Raw genomic sequence first — 22,041 nt, 5'->3', positions numbered from 1 at the left:
ACTATACAAAAAATACAGAAACAGAGCCAGACGAAGCCAATGCAGTCACAACCATTAGGAGAAATGAATACAGAAAATAAAGTTGAACAGAAAGCCCATCGCAACCAAAGATCAAGGTTTCTCCCTCTCTAGGGGTGGTGCTCATCTCCGTCCCTTGGCCAAGGCAGTCAGCACTGCCCAAAGTCACTTTCTATGGTCAGGTGGCCAGCATGACTATGTGCCGAGAAGCACAGGACTCTCTTACCTTCCCTCCACTAGTGGTACCTATTTATCTACTCGCATTGGCCTGCTTTCAAACGGCTAGCTGGGCAGGAGCTGCAGTGAATAACGAGAGCGCACCCCAATGTGCGATCCTCGGGTCTCGAACCCAGGCTGCCGGCTTCTCAGCTGACAAGCTTAGCATCTTTAACTGCCAATGTGACCCATCACAACTAAACTAGTATTAATAGTATTCTGCGTAGGATAGAAGGGGAGCTGCAAATGCTTACATACCTCCTTCATGTCGTTCATGTCGTTTCTTTTCATGATGTTCTTTCTTTGAGCCTATGAGAAGGCAAAATGCTTGTTTACATCCAGTTTACGTATTCCAGTAGGAAAATGATGGCTCTGAGCTGGTTTTAGAAGCTCCAGGGGACTTTCTGTCCTTCACTCAAAATATTCCTACATGAGCACCTCGCACGCTAATCCCTTTTGAGGTGGCCAACATTATTATATAAGCAGAATAGGAACAAGAAATAGAAGAACAGAAACGGTTACGTTGTTGTAAGTATTTGGATTATCTGAATTCAACAACCTGAGATAGGCCTAAAGGGAGGGGAAGACCGGGAAAATGAAAGACATAAACAAGAACTTCATCAAAAAAGGGGGAGGAGCCAATGTCTCCACGGTATGGGCGTGCAGTCTCGATGCTCTGAGATTGCAGCCGGTACTTTTGCCACTGGGGGGTCCAATCGGACCTAAACTATCCTGAAGAGACGGTGAACAGGAAGAATACATCTTGCTGATTTCGGGGATATCATAAAATCCCTGAAAAAAGCAAGAAAAAGTCTTCAAGCTAGTGACAAAAGACAGCTTAGGCTGATGAAGTGAGGACGGATGGCTATGGAATGGAAGGGAACAGAAAGAGAAAGTGTGATCATCTGGGGAATTCTTTCTGTTTTGGGGGGAAAAAACTGCCCAAAAGAATCTTTTTTTAATGCTAAACTAAACCCTTAACCAGAAGAAATCAGCGGCGGAATTGATCTTCATTGCTTTGTTTCAGTCAGTATGCTTTTTTTCTTGTAACTATTGAAATGCTTCTTGTAACTTTTTCTCTCCTATTAAAGCTACCGCAGCAGTAATTTACAATTTGGAACATGGGGCAATTTACAAAAGACGAAACTTTAACTTTGCAAGGATTTGGGATGCAATTCAAGAGTTATTGGTAACTTGGAGAATTGACAAGAACATAAAGTTTATACCAGAAAAAAATGAGGGAGGTGGAGTTCCAAAAACTGGAAGAGAAAAAGGAACACAAAGATAAGAAAACTAATGATTTGATTTCTGAACTGAAAGTGGTTGAAAGCAAAAAAATGGGAGTTTGGAGGGGGGAATTCGATGGCCTGGAGCTTTTACCCAAATTTCAAGGCACAAAAGAAGAAAAAAGAGAAAAAATGATGGTTTTAAAGAAAAAAATCTTACCAGAAACAGGATTGGCAACCAAAGATAAATCAATTTAAGTAGCAAAAGGGCGCCAAGATTACCTGAGAGATCCAATAGACAATAAGGTGCAGAGAGATGTCCATAAAAACTTTACTGAGGAAATAAATAGAAAATTAACTCCACAAATGGCAAAAGAAATAAGACTACATGCCTTCTGGAAGGACACAGGTTGATATATGAAAATCGATAATAAAAAAAAAAGATAAATTTGATGATTAGTAAGTAGAGATTTAGTAACTCTTTAGATTGCTTGTTTAAATAAATAGTTGATAATGGTAACAAGGTATATTTCTATGTTGGCTGGAAGTGAGGAAGCTGGATATAAGTAATAAATGATTTTGTTACAAACATTAATGATAATAATAATAATGATGAAATGATAAGACTTATAGTTAATGACATATATATGGCTTAATATAAGGAATTTGGATATAAATTGCAAACAATGATTTGGGGGGAAAAGTTTAGAAATTTAAATAATTAATTCTTATTTTGAATATGTTATAAAGGTATAATGTTATTGGATATATGAGATAACAAAAAAATTAACTAAGTTTTATAATTCGTAAGTAGTAATTTAGTAACTTATAGATGGTTATGTTAAAAAATAATTGATAAGGGCAATAAGGTATACATATATATTGGTTTGATGAGAAGAAAATAGATACAACGGTAAAGGATTTTTTGTTAACCAATATTAATTATAACAGCTAACAATGGAATGATAAGGATAAGGGATACAGTTAATGATACGTACATGTACCACCATAACAAAAGGAACATGGACACAAATTGTAAATAGTGATTTGGGGGGAGAAAAGGGCTTAGATATTTTGTCAACTAATTTTTCTTTAGAATATGTTATAAAGGTTTAAGGCTATTGGATGACTCTGTAATAATTAATGAAATGCCATTAGGTGGTTGTGTTTTTTAACTATGGATTATTCTAGGCAAAAGGACATTAAAACAATTTCAGTTAAATGAGAACTATGATATGTTGAAAGTAAGACTCATCAAGAACTTTGATATTCGATATGAATGTAAGTAATGACTCTGGAAGAGATGCACGAAAGCTCATTGTAACCAATTGACACACTTTCTACAAGATGTAATGTAAGATGATTATTTGTGTGTGTGTTGTTTGTTTAGTAAAAATAAAAAAAATGTTTTAAAAAAAGAACTTCATCAAAAAAAAGAGGAAACGAAGCAAGAAAATCAACAAACAACCAGGCAATAACAAGTATGTCAAGGTGGGAGGCAATCTTATTTGATCCACAGGGAAGAAGCCACCACAGAGAAGGCCTTTCTTCTTGGAGCCTCTAGATGGACCTCCTTAACAGAGGGGACCCATAAATGCCTTGCCCCCCCTTGCCAGGCTCCAGGTGGATTTAACTGGGAAAAGATTCAAACAATTGACCTCTCCCTTCCTCCCCATTTCCTCCTCCCTCCTGCTTTTCCCTCCCTCTCCATTTCCTTCCTCTTCCCCTCCCTTCCTTCTTCCTCCCTCTCTCATTCCTCCCGAAAACCCTGATGGAACAGCAGCATTTTTAAAGCTTTCTTAAATTGCAAGGGAAATGCAAATCTTATTTCTCTTGGAAGAGCAGAAGAGCCCAAGAAGAACACACCAGATGAATCCATAAGGTCCCAATTAGTTAAAGGAGTAATATTAAATTGCATGCCAAATTAAATGCTTGGCTATAAAACTATACGTACCTTCTCCTTTCTCCTCATGGTGGCGTTTCTTTGAATCTGAAAAATGACAGAATTACATTTTTACATCCGACCTAAAGCCATCATTTCCAATGCACTACTAAGACTCTGCAAGGAGTATGCCCCTAAATAAATATGGATAATTGAAATAGCCATTCTCTACCTGTATTGAGGACAAGATGATGCATTGCAAGTAAATGATGGATGCAAACTTTTCAACTGCTGGTCTGCTAATTTTGGACTCCAGCCTGGATGTAAGGTGGGCATCCGCTATTTAGTGAATAAGACGCTATCACAGCCTCTCACACCATTCTCTGCAGGTTGCCTTGGGCAAGGAGATATGATTTGGAATATAAGAGGTGTCCAAAGTATCTAGTCAAGGTGATCACTTTGAGAGGTGAGAAATACCCAGAAGCAGATCAGCAACTAACTCAGCTCCCACAGCACTGTTTACAAACTGGATTAGAAATGGCTACTAGAGAAATGGCAAAAGAAGGCTGAAGGACGAGCAGCCTGCAGAAAAAATAATTACTCAATTCGGGCTTCAGAAATATTTTCAGCAGATGGGAAATTAATTTGGCCAAATGGAGATAAAATGGATTGCTTTGGGACAAGAAGAATGGGCGCAAAATATATAAAGAGAGAATATGCGATGTGATGTTTAAAAGGCTGAAAGTTCTATGAAAGTAATATTTGGAGTGAGAGAATAAATTAATGACAGAGTGGAAATTTTAGTGAGTAACACAGAGGTTCACAGCAAAGAGCTGGAAACAGAATTGGATAACCTGGCTTTACAGTAATGGAGGGAGAAATAATTTTCCTTGAGATTTAGAGCTGTTCTTGAGGCTCTAGAAAACATTAGAGAGCAGCTTTAGGAGGAATAAATGTTTTGGATATGGAGGAGGAGGCAGAAACTTGTAGGATTTATAGAAACATATCCTGATTTCCTAGAATTAGGAACCTACCCAGGGATATTTTGTTGCATTTTTTTTAAGACGAGGAAGAGCTGCAAAAAAAATGCTGTATTTGGTGTATAAGACGCACCCAGATATTCAGCCTCTTTTTTGAGGGAAAAAGGTGCGTCTTATACTCTGAAAATACGGTAATTGTTCTGAAAGAGATTCCTGTTAGAATTAAGTCTCAGAGAAAAGAATAATTGTTGTTGATTTCTTTATTAAACTTGCATGCTGTGAAATGGGTTTTAAGGCAAAATGATAAAAAATATGAGTGCTGTGATATTTGAAAATAATTAAGGTAAGAGATGGAATAAAGTTAGAAAAGATACAATGCATTCAGAAAATATTCAGACCACCTTCACTTTTATCAATTTTGGTATGCTGCAGACTGATTCTACAGTTTTTTTTCTCATTAATCTACATTCAGTACTCCATAATGACAAAATGAAAACAGAATTTTAGAAATGTCTGCAAATTTATTAAAAAGAAAAATATCACATTGACGTACTATATTTTTCAGAGTATAAGACGCCCCAGAGTATAAGACACACCAAGATTTTGAAGAGGCAATTTTTTTTAAAAAAAAAAACTGTTTTTGCACTCTGCAGACCTCCCAAAAATGGCCCGTTTTTCATGAAAGTTGGCCTGTTGTTTTTTTTCAAAAAAGGACATGAATAGCCTTTAGGATGCTTGTAGAGTGCTCCTGGGGGATGGAGACCCCCAAAACGAGCAAAAAACAGCCCATTTTTCATGAAAACGGACCCATTTTTGTCACACAAAAAAAAGATCATGCATAGCCTTCAGGAGGCTTATAGAATGTTCTTGGGGGGGCGGGTGGGGGGGCAAAATTGAGCAAAAAAATTGGCCCATTTTTCACTCATTTCTGCCCTCCCCAGCCCCCAGGAGCACTCTATAAGCCTCTTAAAGGCTATGTATGGCCATTTTGGTGAAGGGGGCAGGGTTTCGGCAGGCAAAATAATGCTGTATTTAGTGTATAAGACACACCCATATTTTCAGCCTCTTTTTTGAGGGAAAAAGTCTTATACTCCTTGCAAAAAGAGATAAAATTTAGCTCTTGTGCCCCCCATTCTCTTCATCGTTGCTGGCATGTTTCCATATCTTGACTGGAGTGAAGCAGTGGTAAATTGATTGGACGTGATTTAGAAAGGCAGACATCTCTCTACAGAAGGCATCACAGCTGACAATACCTACTGTAGCAGAGCAAAAGCCACGAGGTCAAGAATAACAAGTGAAAGAATGCATATTCAAATGGGCTGAAAAACTGACTACAATATAAAATGAGATCATGGGGTAATATGTGGTTCAAATTGACTGTTGAGACAACTAAATGAAAGCTTATGATCAGAGAAAAGACAATATCTTTCTGGATGACTATAAATGGGATAAAATCATGCATTCTTTTGGCACTTTGTCTTCCTTTGTCCCTTCCTTCCTCTTTTCCCTTCCTCTCCATTTCCTTCCTCCCTTCATCCTCCCCTTCTTTCCTCCTTCCCTCCCCCTTCCTCCCTCTCTCCCTCCTCTTCCCCACCCTCCTCTCTCTATAACTCTACATCAATTATTGTAACTAACAATACAAAAATATATAAATATGGTACAAAAATACAAAATGTTTAGGTACAAAATCATATTCAACCTAAAAGTACAAGAGACATGAATAATATATGTTCTTCATGTGTTCCATGACCCCAGATACTTAACAGCTGCTTGAAACCCTGATGGAACAGCAGCATTTAAAAAATTCTTAAATTGCAAGGGAAATGCAAATCTTATTTCTGTTGGAAGAGCAGAAGAGCACAAGAAGAGCACACCAGATGAAACCATAAAGTCCCAGTTAGTTAGAGGAGTAATATTAAATTGCACGCCAAATTAAATGCTTGGCTATAAAAGCATACGTACCTTCTCCTGTCTCCTCACCATGGTGTTTCTTTGGATCTGGAAAATGACAGAATTGCATTTTTATATAATCTGATAATAGTAGAAAGCTTTATTTGCAAGATAATTTAGTAATTATATTTTCTACAAAGGAAACTGGAAACACATTTCTATTCTTTTGGCACCGTTCCTCCCTCCCTCCCTCTCTACCTCTTTTTTGTTCTTTGTTAGTTTGGGTAATTATTTTGTTTTAAACTTTTGCTAAAATTTAGGGTGGGTGGGATAAGAACTGTAGCCCACCATGTATCAACCACATACTATTCTTTAGCAGAGAAAAAGATGGCAGAAACAACTTACGATGTGACTTTTTGTGACCCATTTGGTCTCTTCGGTGTATTTAACTGTTCCTCCTGAATGGTGAAGAAGATGATGGAGCAGATGGTGGAAAACTAATGTTGCAAGACAGAGAACCCAACTCCAGCTCAAACTTTTCTATTAAAACCAGGAGGAGGAAATGGGCAACAAACTGGGAGGACTTTAGAAATAAACATTTAAATAAAGGCTTTAGACCCCAGAACTGTATTTTGGATCCTGATTCTACCCTGGTTGGTTACATCTCCATCCCACTTTTGTCTGAGAGTTGCACATTGTATGTGTGTTTGTTTGTGTGGGTACACAAACACACACATATACATATACTGTATATAAACACACATACACATCACAGTACAAATAGATTTGCATAAACATACACACACAGACAGACATATTGACTCCAATTCAGTTCCCGCATAGAGTTTACCTGCCATAGGGCTCAACAACTGTGTGTATATACAAGTGGTAGAATCTCCAGCTAGGCTGGACAGAGGAGCTGAGAGGGGCCCGAATTTGGAGCCTCAGCACAGCAGGAAGCATCAAAGGCTTGCCCTCCCCCGCAATTCTTGAAGCCTTATCTGACCACTCCTAGGGGAATGCAGTCAGTCGGGTGAGATTCTTGTAACGTAGTTGGCTAGCAATGAACTACTGTTGAGACTATTCCCGAGTGGTTCTGGTTGTTTGCACCTCACAATACACACAAGAAGCTGCTTCTAATAAGCAAGTGGTCTGGGCTCAGATCTAGAATGATCACTCCTTCCGTTAACCTACCGTAAGACCTCTCTTGACGGTAGTCTTGTGCCTCTCCTTATTCTTCCTGAGTGCTTGACTCTCTGTTCCCCATATTCTCTCTCCCTGGACTTCAGTTGATCTGGTCTGTATCTAGTTTTCTTGGAGAAGGGACAGAGGGGGGAGAATCAGGCAGGGGACAATTGGCCCTGAGAGGCCCTCTCTGCACCGGCCTCTCTCAGCTGGGCTTCCTGACCTTCCTTGGTCCTCCCGACTTCTACAAACATCTTTGCAGTGACTCTCCTGGCTCTGCCATTCTCAGCTTCTCCATACACTCAGGTGCTCGATGCTATACTTCTTAAACGGTTACTCTTCCTTTGGTTTGATCACAACCACACATTCCTCACTCTGCTTCCACTCACATACACAACAGGGCCAAAAGTCATTCTGCCAAGCAAAAGCACTGCAACAGCACATCTCTTTCCCTCCCAGATGCTGATTGGGCAGGGATCTCCCACGGATCAGTAGCTCCAGAGTTTGGACCCAGTGAAGAAAATGTGCTGTTCGGGTCCCTGAGCACTTGCACCTTCTAATGCCCCAATTGCCTGGTCCAAAAAGAAACATTTTTCTCACTTTCTCCTTGAATCGCGCCCCAATACTCCTCCCCCCCCCCAAGTGGCAGAGGGCTTAGAGGCAGGATGCCAAGGGTCCCTAGCCAACCTGCAGACCCTGGAGACACCCCTGGACTTGAGCAGGGGAGCAGAAGCACCATCTCTCGAGAGGCTTAATCAATTTTTCTTCCTCCCCTCTCTTGGTACCTTACAACTGGAGCTTCCTTCCGCAACTTCAGACAGTTCATTTTCTTTATGATGTAGAATATTCAGCTTCTGCCGCGCTCCGATTGGCTGGCTGTTGTGCCCAATCAGGATTTGGCGCTTAGCCCTCAGTTTCTGCATTTCAGGTGATCCTCAGCAAAGTATAAAATTAGAGTGTGAATTTTCTTCTCCTGCTTCAAAATTGCCCAAAGTGGGATTTCCTGGGTAGAACTGGGCTAGCTGCAGTCCTTGCTGGAAATAGCCACCTTGGTATTAGCAGATATGCAAAGGTCCTTGAGCCTTTGCCTGCATATGGCATTGTGGTGAAAAGCACAGGTACATTTTTTTGGGTGCAGCCTAAAAACATCCCTGTGTCCCCATGCCTGGGGCACTGAGTGTGTCAAGGGCCATGTTTTCCGGCCGTATTGCTAACTGGCCAAGTATCTCAGCTGCTCTGTACATTTCTTTTGGATGCTTTTTATCTTTTAAAATGTTTTATTGCTTTAGATGTAGTATACCGTTTAGTGTATTTAGTCACTTAAATATGTGCTGCACCTGCCAGAAAGCCACCACAGTCCTAGGCTGCATCAACAGAGGGATAGAATCAAGTACTATTCACATAATGTGATAGTACCGCTTTATAAAGCCTTTGTAAGGGCGCACTTGGAATATTGCATCCAGTTTTGGTTGCCGTGATATTTAAAAAGCCCCATTTCCTCACTTGTACTTTCCTAAAGTGGGTTTTCAACAAGAATCTCCAGTTCGTATGACTGAACTGATATCCCACCTTTATATTCCCCACTGAAAAATTGAGATAGAGGGAGATAAATGTCTATGGAGATTCTTGGTCATCCGGGTCATGGGAATTCCAAAGTTGCTTTTTCCAAAGGCAACTGGACTTTGTTTTTCCTTGAAGGTGTTTTGCTTCTCATCCAAGAAGCTTCTTCAGTTCCGGAGAAAAAGAGAACTGAGGAAGAAGCAAAACAGTTTTAAGTGAATCCATCCAATAAGGAGACCCATCCTATTCGGAGGTGGACATATTGGGGAGGGCTGCGTTTCTTAGGTTCTGTGCCTATTTTATTTATTTATTGAACATATTACTATGTTACTGCCATCCAAACCGACCCAGAAGCTCACCTGAAAAATACAATATAAAAGACACCTGGTACAAAAATTAAAAGTACAACAGTTCTGGAAAAGAAAAAAAGAAAAAGGATACAAATGACACCAACAGTGTCTTGATGTCCTTGAAGACTTGCAGCCCCACTCCGAATGGTATGATTGTTGTGTTTCTTAACTGTGTATGTCTTTATATTTTGTAATTTTTGTTGTTTTCCCCTCCCTTGAATTGTGAGCCGCCCTGAGTCCCTTTCAGGGAAAAGGGCAGCATACAAATAAAGTAAATTCAAATTCAATTCAAGGTGGCCACCCCGGGTTCTACCTCTTTGCCTACATGGAGAGCTTCACCACCCCCGTATTATATGTTATAAAGGGCTCCTGGCCGTCTTCTGGCGCTGCTGGGTTTGCCTAGGAGGATTGTGTGGGTTTGTAGGCCAGCTCTGACAATGAAAAACAATTTCTAGAACCACAATCCCCCGACCAACCAGCCATCAACAGGCCTAGAACCCCAAACCTTTCCAGGGAAAAAGCAACTAAAGATTAGAAGTCAAAAGGGTGGAGATTAAAACATATCAAGAACAGTTGCAGGAACTGGGTATGTCTAATTTAATGAAAAGAAGGACTGGGGTGACATGATGACATCTCCCAATATTTGGGGGGGGGCTGCCACAAGGAAGAGGGGTTCAATCTATTCTCCAAAGCACCAGAAGTCAGGAGAAGAAGCAATGGATGGAAATTAATCAAGGAGAAATTTCCTGACAGTTAAAACAGTTAATCAGTGGAACAGCTTCCCTTCAGAAGTTGTGGGGGCTCCTTCAATGGAGGCTTCTAAGAAGACATTGGACAGCCATTTGCCTGAAATGGTAGAGGGTTGTCCTGCTGGAGCAGTGGGTTGGACTAGAAGACCTCCATGGTCCCTTCCAAATCTGTTGTTCTGCTATTAGGCCTCACTTTATATCATCAGAATACTAGTGAAATTATCTAGCCCTCTTCTCAAACATCTGCAAGAAGGAATCCAACCTCAGAGAATGCTAAAACCCCAACAAGTACCAGTTATTTCTTCTTTTAGTCAAGACCCATACACAGGGCTGTCTGCAGCTAGCCACCTTTTAGTCAAAAATGTCAAGATGTGAGTCATGCTTCATGGCACAAGTTCTGTCCCTGAGGGGAGAAGTGGCCATGAAAGTGGGAAAGGGTTGTGCAATGTAGAGAGACCTTGACATAAATGGGCAAGCAAAGTGCAAAGAAAAGAAAAGAAAGAAAAGGATCAATGCACAAAGAAGTGGGGGAAAAACACACAAGGCAAACTATAGCCAAGCCATTTTCCAGCCTTCCCTGAGAGGACCCCATCATGGCTGCCCTCCCTCCCCAAAGACACCTCACCCCTTCCCGCCAAAACCTGACAGACCCCACTTCTTTTCTTTTATTGGCCCTCGGGGGTCAGGTGACTCTGGATGGGCCATGATTAGTTGGCTCTCATCTGTCATGGGAGAACCGCCTCCCTGAGGAGGTGATAGGCCCTTGTGCTCCTTCCTCCTTCCCCCTGTGGCTGCCCCCAGGTTGTCCCAGCTGCCAATCAGACAGCAGGCACCAATCAAAGGGGTGTTGCTAGGCAGGAGGCGAGAAGGAGGGAAGACAAGATGGCTGCCTGAAGCTTGCCATCAGACACTTTGTGAGAAAATGGCTGAATAAAGAGAATCAGAGACAGGAGTCCAAGTGAAGATTGCAACTAAAAGATAGACTGCCCTGATGAGGAGAGGCTCTGGAAAGAAGACAGCAGCTGAAAGAAAGGATTGTTGGTCTGAGGTTAATTGTGCAGTTCATCTAAGCTCACCTGGGTGCTGAGTGCTGGTGGGGAGGGGCCTTTGGGGGGTTTTGTGGCATTTTTTGCCTCACTGAATGTCTCTTTTGCACAGTATATAGGTATTGCTTTATGTCTGTGCGTGTCTATGGATGGCCAATTTGTCAGAGTTCTGGAAGTTTCCTAGTTTTTGGACTTGGCTTGATCTAGGATGGGCCTCGTTTCCCACTTGAAACAAGGGCGAAGTCTGTCCGTATGTTATGAAAGAGTTTGCCTTCTGCCTTCCGCCATGTCCAGGGAAGAGTTATCAGGGTTTCTTTTTTTACTTTTTGGGTTCAAATTGTCCAGTCCAGTTTGTCTCCAGTTAATATTTCCAGCTGTCTATATTGCAGGGGTCTCAAACTCCATTTCAATGAGGGCCACATCAGGATTGTGTTTGAGGGGGGGACCAGGGGGGCCATGGCCACTCATGTCCAGGGGGGGGAGGTGTATGGTGGCTTGAGTGCTTTGCCAGCTAAAATGGGCTCCCAAGCTCCGTTTTCGGCTGTGATGGCTGCCCGCAGCCCTCCCAAGCTCTGTTTTTGATGGCAGAGGCCCCACAGGCTGGTCCTTCAGTGTTTCCAGGGTGGTCCCATGGGCCAAATTTAAGCACCCCGGGGGCCAATCAGGCCTTGAATTTGATGCCCCTGGCCTATTGGATCACAGGTTGGCCCAGTTCTTGAGCCAGACCTTTCTGCCAAAATTGCAGTTTAGAGTCATTGTTCAGTGATGAAATTGGTCTATAATTCTTTATCCTTGTAACATCTTGGCCTCCCTTCAGCCACTAAGGGATATAAAGAATGTATATATTACAGGGGGAAAAGAAGCTAGTATTGCGTAACTTATCACAATCTCAGTACATTTTTTCAGATGGTGTAAGATATATTTTGTCAAGATGATAAGGACAAGTAGGAAGCTGGCAGTGAAAAGGAGGTTGGCAAAATTTGGTTCCCACAATGCATTTATTAACACCAATGCAGCTGAGTTGGGAGATCTTATAATCAGTTAGCTAGTTGAACCACACGCTCTTTGGCATCATCTTACAAATAAAGGCTCTTCGGTAGCTACAAGGATCATCTTGCCAAAGGACCTTAACTCTGCCGGTAGAGTGGATGGAAATGCAGAGTTCTCTATTTCCACCACTGGGTTCACCTCTATTCCAGTGCCTGAAAAAAGAACCACAATACTCATCAGTCTCGATCTAGATTTGTAGACCTAGAGATATAAATGTAGAGATCTAGGTCTAGATCTAAGTCGATCTAGAACTTTCTCCTAATTACAGTTATAATGGGTTATTGATAAATTAGGACCGTGATGGCAAACCTATAACACGCATGTCACAGGTGGCATGTGGAACCATTTGTCAGGTCACTTCCGGTTTGCTCGTGGGGTTGTTTTTTCCCCTCCAGAGCCTTCACAGAAGACTCCTGAAGGCTCCGGAGGACAAAAACCAACCCTACAAGCAAACTGTAGTCTGTTTCTGAACTTCCGGTTTGCCTGTAGGGCCAGATTTTCATGCTCCAGAGGCTTCAGGGGAAAAAAAGCACGCCACAATGGGGAGGAGCGCTGGTCGTGTGCCCTGCTGTAAAGTTACCAGTAACAGTAGCAGGGGGATCATGTGCGGGTGTGCCACACCCATAATGCTTTGCGCATGACCCTCCTGAGCTCCTCCCGCTTTTGGCATGCGAGCCAAAAAAGGTTCGCCATCACTGAATTAGGATTTTCTGCCGACATGAAGTAGAAAACTTGTTACTGGTAAATTTACAGCAGGGCATTGTGGGGACTGGGGTAGTGGATATTTGAAATTCAACAGGAGGTCCATTGGGACTTATAGTGGTTAAGACATTCACGTTATTCCTCCCACCCCCACTTCCTAATAGCTTGTCTGGACACATCTGCCCGCAGAGATGTGCGCTCATGCAAACTCTTACCCTTGATAGCTCCCACAAGCCTCCAAACGCATGTTGGCCATCCCATTGGGCTAACTTCTCTCCATTGCAAGAGCGCTGTCAGTGGCGTGAGATAAGAATGAGAAGCACAACGGGAGGAGGGGAGGAGGATTGGGAAGGTCTGCTCCACTTTGGTTGCTGTGATGACTTTCTAGTGGAGGGCTGGATCCAAACTCAATTCCTGGCTCAATGAATGGGAGGTCTCCTCTGAAGGCAGCATCTGGCTCAGATTTTCTGCTTCCTCAGGTTGCAGAGTCATCTGTGCAGGGCTGAAAGAAATGAAAATAAGCCCCTTTGTGGGTGATCCTCCCAGGAAAAACATTGTAAGAGGATTGGAGATTTGGGGGGGGGGATGGAGAGGGGGTAGATGGCTTGCAGACAGAATTTTTTGGGGGGAGGAAACATCAGTACTGCAATTTTTAAACAGATACATCAGTTTCAACAAAATGGGGACATCACAGATGAAGTGGGGAACTGGATTCAAATGCTTCAGAAAAGGGATGGACAGCTGAAATCATTTAAACACACAGTAAATGCAAGAATGAATTTTTTCTTCTAAATGAACTTAAAATGTTTCCTCGTAAACTTGGGCTGTACTTAAGGGTACAGAGAAGGAAGGAGAAAAAAATAAAATAAAATGAACAGTTCCTGTTCTTGCTGACCAGACAAACACAGGGCAAAGGCTCTCTCTCCCCACTCTCATTGCTTCAATCTTTTTTTTTTAACAGTTTAAAATTGTTATACATGGAACATGGAGACTGCTTGGAAAGATGATTTAATCGTGAACAGGAGTACATGGTTTGAGGTCCTGGGCAAAAATAGAGCACATGGATGAAAAAGAGAGCGATTTACACCCTCTCTTGGGGCCCCACTGTGGAGCTTCCTGTTCCTCTGTAAGAAATGTATTCTGATTGGTTGTCAGATTCCCTTGGGGTAATGCAGGGGTGGCTTTATAGATTCAGAGTTGGTATTTAGCAGGTTCTGACCAGTTCTGGGAAACTGGTAGCAGAAGTTTTGAGTAATTCGGAGAATGCCACCTCTGACTGGCCCCGCCCCCATCTATTCTCTCTTGAGTCCCAGCTGATTGGGAGGAAATGGGGATTTTACAGTATCCTTTCCCTGCCATGCCAACCAAGCCACGCCTATCAAGCCATGCAACGCCCACCAAGCCACGCCCACAGAACCAGTAGTAAAAAAAAATTAATCCCACCACTGTATAGGTTATCTTGAGTCCCAAGCTTGGGTGAATCTTAGCTGGGTGTTGTAATCTTCCCAGATGTCATGTGGTGAGATGGGTAGAGGGCTAATCCTATCATGTGCTGAGGACATGTCTTAATCCCATCACTCTGAAGCTGAAGTGGGGGGGGGGGGCAGGCCAGGAGGATTAGGCTTATTCCAATCTCTGCAGGAAAGACGTGCCATAGGACGGATGTTCTGGCAAAAATCGAACTATTAGTGACTCTGTAAGTGTCAATAATAAGTGCTATTATTCTGACTAAACCGCTGAGAGAGGGCTGTAAAAGTCATGTGAAGCGATGTAGAAGTCTAAGTGCTATTGCTTGCTCGGCAAACTCTTTGTCACTTGAGAAGAGGAGATCTCTCAGGGACTGAAATCCATCTCCCGCTGGCAAATGCAATGTGGGCTTTCCTCCTAGCCGGGTCACCATTTCCCACTTGAAACAAGGATGAAGTCTGTCCGTATGTTATGAAATTAAAGAGTTTTCATTGTGACTTCTGCCATGACCAGGGAACAGTTATCAGTTTTCTTCCTTTTTTATGTCAAATTGTCCAGTCCAGTTTGTGTCCAGTTAATATTTCCAGCTGTCTACTGCAGAAACTTGATTTCACTGAGGGCCACATCAGGGTTGTGTTTGACCTTGGGGGACCAGTGTGGGCATGGCCAGCTCGAAATCACTCGTGTTCGGGGGGATGTGGTGGCCGAGTACTTTGCCAGCTAAAATGGGCTCCAGAGCTTTGGCTGTGATGGCCTCCTGCAGCTCTGCCAGTGAAAATGGAGTTCGGGCGAGCCGCCCACAGCCCTCCCAAGCTCTGTTTTTGCTGGCAGAGGCAGCACAGGCTGGTCCTTCACTGTTTCCAGGGTCGGGCCAAATCTATCCACCCCACGGGTCGACCCTGCCCTCAGGCCTTGAGTTTGATGCTCCTGGTCTATTGGATTCACAGGTTGGCCCAGTTCGTGATGCTGTTTCCACTGTTCAATTTTGTCTTCTCAGTCTTCAGATGTATTCTTTATGAATCAGATTATTAACTTGTCTGATGTTATCCAGAAAGGTAAAATTCCTAGATATTTGTAGGCTCCTGATGGATTCTTCCATCACTGGTCATGTGGTTAGCCTTCCTTATTGCTACTAAAGCACATTGCTCTAAGTCAGGGGTCGAACTGTATTTCATTGAGGGCTGCATCAGGATTGTGTTTCACCTTGGAGGGGCGGGGGGCATGGCCAGGGGGCATGGCCAGCTTGACGTCACTCATGTCAGGGGAGCCTCTGGAGGCCTGAGCACTCTGTCTGTGAAAACAGAGCCCGGGAGGGCCACACGCAGCCCCTTGAGCACCCTTTTCGCTGGCAGAGGCATTGTGGGCCAGTCCTTTGCTGTTTCCAGGGTGGCCCCTGTGCCAGATCTAAGCATTCCACGGGCCTTGAGTTTGACACCCGTGCTCTAGGCCAAACTCCATTGCTACATCTGCGCCACCAACACTTGCGATGTTTGTCAGTGATGGGATTTGGAGTTCTGATTTTTCTAGAAAGCTTCAGGTCATCCACGTAAAGCAAATGTGAGGTTTCATTCATTTTTTGGGGGGTTAACTTCTGACTTCCTTTGGTGCAGTACAATAAAATAATAACATCAAAGCTCAACTTTTTACTTTTACAAAAGAGTATAAAGCAACCATTTCTATAGCAAAAAATAGGTAAAATTAAAAATCTTCATTCTTTTCCGCCAGAAGCACCAAGTCATTCTGGCAAAAAGCCAGACTGATATTCATGAGTATAGGCCTGTAAAACCTTCTTTAATCTTTCTGCCAAAATTTATAGTCATTGTTCAGTGATGAAATTGCCCTATAATTCTTTATCCTTGTAACATCTTGGCCTTCCTTCAACCACTAAGGGATATGAAGAATGACACATTACGGAACGGAAAGAAGCTAGTTTTTGTATTATTATTGTACTGTATTGTAGTATTGTGTAACTTATCACAGTCTCAATACGTTTTTTCAGATGGTGTAAGTAAGATATATTTTGTCAAGATGATAAGGACAAGTAGGATGCTTGCAGAGAAAAGAAGGTTGGCAAAATTTGGTTCCCACAATGCATTTATTAACACCAATGCAGCTGAGTTGAGAGATCTTATAATCCGTTTCCACCGTCTTGAATTAGTAGAACCACTTGTCCTTTGGGCCCATCTTACAAATAAAGGGTCTTCGGGCGCCACAATAATCATCATGCCAAAGGGCCTTAACACTGCTAGTAGGGAGGATGGCAATGCAGAGTTCTTTGTTTCCACCATTGGGTTGACCTTTACGCCAGTACCTGTTAAAGGAACCAAAATACTCATCAGCCTCGATCTAGATATGTAGAACTAGAGATACAAACGTAGAGATCTAGGTCTAGATCTAAGTCAATCTAAAGCTTTCTCCTATCACAGTCACAATGGGTGATTGTTAGATTAAGGTTTTCTGCCCATATGAAATAGAAAACTTGTTAATGGCAAATTTACAGCAGGGCATTGGGGGATGGGGGAAGTGGCTACTTGAAATTCAACAGGAGGTCCATAGGGACTTCTAGTGGTCAAGGGCAAGGGGAGATGTAAGGGAGGGCAAGGGGTTATATTTCACCTTGTCAGATCTGCAGCAGAAGTTGATCTAATAAAAGAGAATCTTTGTAGCTCCGGGGTGAAATGGAGCTCTCTGAGCTTGATTGCTTTCTTGCAGACATTTCATTACCCATCTAGCTAACATCATCAGGGCTAAGGTCATCACTGAGGGTGTTACCTAGTTTGGGTAACGAAACGGCTGCAGGAAAACAGCCAAACTCACAGCACCAAGAACCCTTCAGAAGAAGATCTACTGCAGAAGAATATTGCATTCAGTTTTGGTTGCCACAATATAAAAAAGATGTGGAGATGCTAAAAGAGTGTAGAGAAGAGCAACAATGATGATTAGGATACTGGAGGCTAAAACATATGAAGAACGGTTCATTAAACGGTTGTAGTTTAATGAAAAGAAGGACCAGGGGAGACATGATAGCAGTCTTCCAATATCTCAGGGGTTGCCACAAAGAAGAGGGAGTCAAACTATTCTCTAAGGCACTGAGGGTAGAACAAGAAGCAATGGGTGGAAGCTGATCAAGGAGAGAAGCAACTTAGAACTAAGGAGGAATTTCCTGACAAAACAATTAATCAATGGAACAGAATTTGCCTCCAGAAGTTGTGAATGTCCCAACACTGGAAGTATAGGGTTTCCTGTCTAGGCAAGGAGTTGGACTAGAAGACCTCCAAGGTGCCTTCTAACTCTTCTATTCTATTCTATTCTATTCTATACATATTCTATAAGGCCAAGCTCAGAGACCACCAAGAAGCCTTCAGAAGAAGTTCTGTTCCCAGAAAGCACTCGGTCTGCTGCAGTCTCGAGAAATCATTTCAGGACAAGGGCCACTGTACACTGGTTTTTCTTACCAATCTTCCCCAGGGCAGGGATGTATCAGACACTGGTTAGTGATGGATTTATTTACCAAATCGGCCTTGCAAAGGCTTAGCTCAAGAAACAGCCCAGTTCTTTCTGGACAATGCTTGTAGATGCAAAGGGTCGGCCAATCATATCCCTTTGGACCCAGGCTAGAACCGGGAGCAACCAACTGGTGGTAGGCATGACATCCTGTTGCACAACTTGTCACGTAATTAGATTTTGTTTCAAAACTTACAAAGTTGTTGCATGATATCCAGCTGTCCATAACAGTCCATTGGTAACACTACTGTTCTTATAGAGTCCAATCCAATAGTCCTCTTGATATTTAATTGACTTTTCATCTATATAGATCTTGAGGAGAGAAAAATAGATTAGATAGGTAGGTAGGTGGATGGATGGATGGATGGATGGATGGATGGATGGATGGATGGATAGATGGGGGATGGGACAGTGAGAGAGAAGGAAAGGGGAGAGGGAGAGGTAATATAAAGGTGATTTCAAATTAAGGTTTAAGGGGGGAGGACATATGTGCAAAGGTACATGGGGGGTCTACAACAACTTGCCACAGTTCATATTTTTAAATAAATTGAACTTTTATTATGGCAAGTTGGCCATGGTGAGTTGTCCTGTGACAAGTTGGCGGTGGCAAGCTGTTATATTCCACTACAGAGGACGGTCCTTTGATAGAAGAGGAACTCTCCCAGTGTTTTCAAATCACAAGGATGAGGATATGAGGAAGGGGTTTCAATCAGATAATTTCTACCTTCCCTTCCCTTTTTTGTTTCCCTTCCCATCACTCTGCTTTCCTTTCGTTTCCTTTCTCCTCTCCTTTCCTGCTCCTCCATTTCTCTCTCCCCTCCTTTCCCCCACCCCCGATATTTTCTTTTGTTCTGCACAATATGCAATGCAGCTCCCCTTTTCTGGGCACCCCAGGGGGAAGGAGCGGGCTCTTCTCATCCATCCTTTCAAAAGCAAATTTCCTCTAAGACAAGCGGTTTGTCTCTCTTTTCCTCTTCCCAGCTAATTCCCTGCCTTCCTTCCCTCTTGGGTCCTAACCAGGCCTGATCAAGGATGCCCCCTGCCCACTTTCTCTCTTGGCCTTATCACTCTGCCTGCCAACACTGAGCTTGGGACCTCCCTTCTGCCTCTTTTAATCTCACTTGCTCTCCTTCTCCTGTGCTAGGAATCCAGGCAGAGTCCTAATTGCATCTATTTTCAACCATCAGGCAACTTTTTCATTTTGGAAAAGTAATTGAGACTTTTTCATGAAATAATCATTTTAGAAAAATGGTGACATATATGCCTGTACTCACTTGTTCATTAGTATGGTTACAAGAAACCAAATCTGCAGTATGCCTCGTCATACAGTCTTCACGAGCATCAGACCAATTTTTTCGTTTTGTAGAAAAGAAGTAGAGATTGTTTTCAAAAGAATCCCAGCCTGGAACAATGTGAGTAACAATGTCTTTGTAGAATAGAGAAAACAAAAGTACTACATTAGTTAGTTCAAAAATCTTACAAGCATATTCTAATTTTTAAAATTAATTCACCATTCAAAGTTGATTATGTACTTTTGTTGGAGTACAGTGCTCTTCCTAAAGTTTCAGGAAGTATTTCAAAACAGTTTTCTGTATTTTATTAATTATTTTTATTTATTAAACTTATTTGCCACTTATCTCATGGCTCAAGGCAACTCTGAGTGGCCATGCGATTCACTGTCTTTCCATGAGGCACTGTTCAATTATCTTATTTTTTCAAATTATTTTAAACTAGCTGTACCCGGCCACGCGTTGCTGTGGCCCAGTCTGGGCGTAGTGGGGCGGCAGGTGGGTGCTGCCGTTGGTCAGGACTCGGGGCTGCTGGGCCGGACAAGGCTGGTTGGGGGAGACGGCGCCGGGGCTGTCTGCCTCGTGGAAGTGGTTGAGCATCTCTTTGGAGGAGCTGCGCTCGGGCTCGCCCAAGTCGGTGGCCCAGGAGAGTGAGACATCCAGGATCTCTGAGGAGGAGAAGTCGTCGGTGTGCCACCTCACGGGGCACCCAGGGGCCACCCCAGCCCTGCTGCACCTCAGTCTGACACTGCCGCTGCCGCCCTTTCAGAGCCGCCTTGGTGAGGTCATAGCTGGCTCACTGTGAGGGGGTGTGGAGAGCACGGGCGGCCGGACAGGCTGAGGAGACGCTCCGCCTCCGCCTCCTCTGGAGCCCTGCTGGGCTGGCTGGGGGTAGGCCGGCTTAAAGGTGGGGAGAGGCAGCCGAGGAATGGCGCAGGGGGTGCCCCACCGCAGGCAGCAAAGGCCTGGTGGGAGGGGAGGGGAGAGAGGGGAGGGGGAGGCCAAAGGGCTTTGGCTCCCCTTGGCGGAAATGGCCAAAGCTTGTCAAAGGAGGGGCGGAAAGGGGAAAGGGTACGGCCGCAGCCGAGCCATATATATAAAGGGACCGTCGGGGTGAAGCTGGAGAGAGGCCGAACTGTTCCGAATATACTATACTCACTAAATGAATGCTATGGTAAACGACACAGCTCCATTCCAACGCAATGTCATATGAAATAATTAAATCAAAATGAAAATAAATTGAAATCTATGAAAATTCAATATAACAATGTAATTGGAAACATTGAAATGGAATCATGAAATATTTAGTATAGCATGTGTTGCTTTTACGTCCAACAGATGGTGCCGGAAACATTGAAATGGAATCATGAAATATTTAGTATAGCGTGTTGTTGTGGCCCAGCAGGAGCCGTTGGAGCTGCCACCAGACTCCAACAGTGAGGGGCCCTATGAGTCGGCTCTGGAGGATATGGAGGACCCTGGACAGGGTTCTGACTCCGAGCAGGGCACAGAGAGCCTGGTTGGCCACCAGGTGGTGCCTGAGCCTTGGACCAGTGGGGAGGAGACAAGGAAGAGTGATCCAGAAGCCAGCAGTGAGTTGTTCCTGGATGCACGCCATCGAAGAGCTACTAGGCCTCAAGAACAATTACACAATTACAGGAGGTGATTGTACTCAGCTGGTGGTCATTAGGATCCTCTCCAGACTATAAAAGCTACTTGTGCACACGGCCCTCTTTGTAGAAGTCAATGCAGGAGTGAATGTCGGAGGACAGTACTGTGAGCTTGGCAGGCTGGATTTCTGCCAAGCCTTATCTTGTTTATTGCTGCCTGAGTTTGTCTGAGTTGCTGCCAAGGTTCTTATCTGTTTGTTATGCTTGGCTTTCAGCCACCGAGGTTTTGATGTTTTGCTAATTAAAGTACATTCCAGCTAAGCTTGTCTCGGCATTTGTTACTGGACGGAGGAGGGGGTCAGAATAGTGTGTGTTGCTCTTACGTCCACCAGATGGCGCTGGTTTTCAAAAAAGCACGTTTTTACAAAAAATGTTTTTACCTGTCACAGGTGTGACATCTATATAAAATACATATATAAAAACATTCGCATATTCAAATGCAACGTTGTGTCAAAATTTCAAAGAAATCAGTGAAGAACTTTCGGAGATTAGCGATTTTGAACAAACAACCATTACATTTTTATTTATATAGATAAGAATAAAACAAAAACTGCAGCAACTTCTGAACACCATCGGCATTGACAACATGGCCATCAGTCAATTACAAAAGGCAGCTTGACTCACAACATCCTGTGCTGATTTCTTTCTTCTTTCTTTCACACCATCGAATAAGCACATCTGTCTATCCCAAGTCCTTCAGAAGGACTCAACAGGAAGATAAAAATGCCAAATCTAATCTGAATATCTGGCTCACTGTGCAACAAACCAATAATAATAATAAAGCTGAACTGAATTTATTAATTGAAAGCACAAAAGAATTTAGCCAAGACATTGGTATGCAGTTTGGAATTGACAAATGTGCAACAATGGCAACCAAAGCAGGCAAGGTCATAGAAGATGATGGAATAGAACTTGAGAATGAAGAAATGATAAAGGCAGTAAAACCAGAAGAAGGCTACAAGTACTTGGGGATTTTAGAAGCCTCTGACTTAATGCATAATAAAATCAAGGAATTAACTTCAGCCAAGTACATTCGACGAATTCGCAAGATGTTAAACTCCAAATTGAATGCAGGAAGCATCATAAAAGCCATAAATACCTGGGCTATACCTGTGATTCGATACTCTGCAGGAGTAATTGACTGGACCCAGATGGTGTTGGACAGTTTGGACAGAAAAACAAGGAAGCTTATGACAATGAATCATGCTTTGCACCCTAAAAGTGATGTTGAACCTATTATATCAACCAAGAGCAGAG

At 43.0% G+C, this 22,041-nt stretch overlaps 1 protein-coding gene across 1 annotated transcript in view; it reads right to left on the bottom strand.

The window, feature by feature from the left end:
- The window catches only part of LOC148043715 (macrophage mannose receptor 1-like), a 187,615-nt gene that overhangs the window by 158,173 nt on the left and 7,401 nt on the right, over positions 1 to 22,041 (bottom strand). The window lies entirely within an intron of this gene.

Source organism: Thamnophis sirtalis, unplaced genomic scaffold (genome assembly GCF_051295495.1).
Source record: "Thamnophis sirtalis isolate CommonGarterSnake01/CBP01778 unplaced genomic scaffold, rThaSir2_p1.2 scaffold_10, whole genome shotgun sequence".
In the NCBI taxonomy this organism is placed as follows: Eukaryota; Metazoa; Chordata; class Lepidosauria; order Squamata; family Natricidae; genus Thamnophis; species Thamnophis sirtalis.
This window is presented reverse-complemented; position numbering and strand designations above follow the sequence as displayed.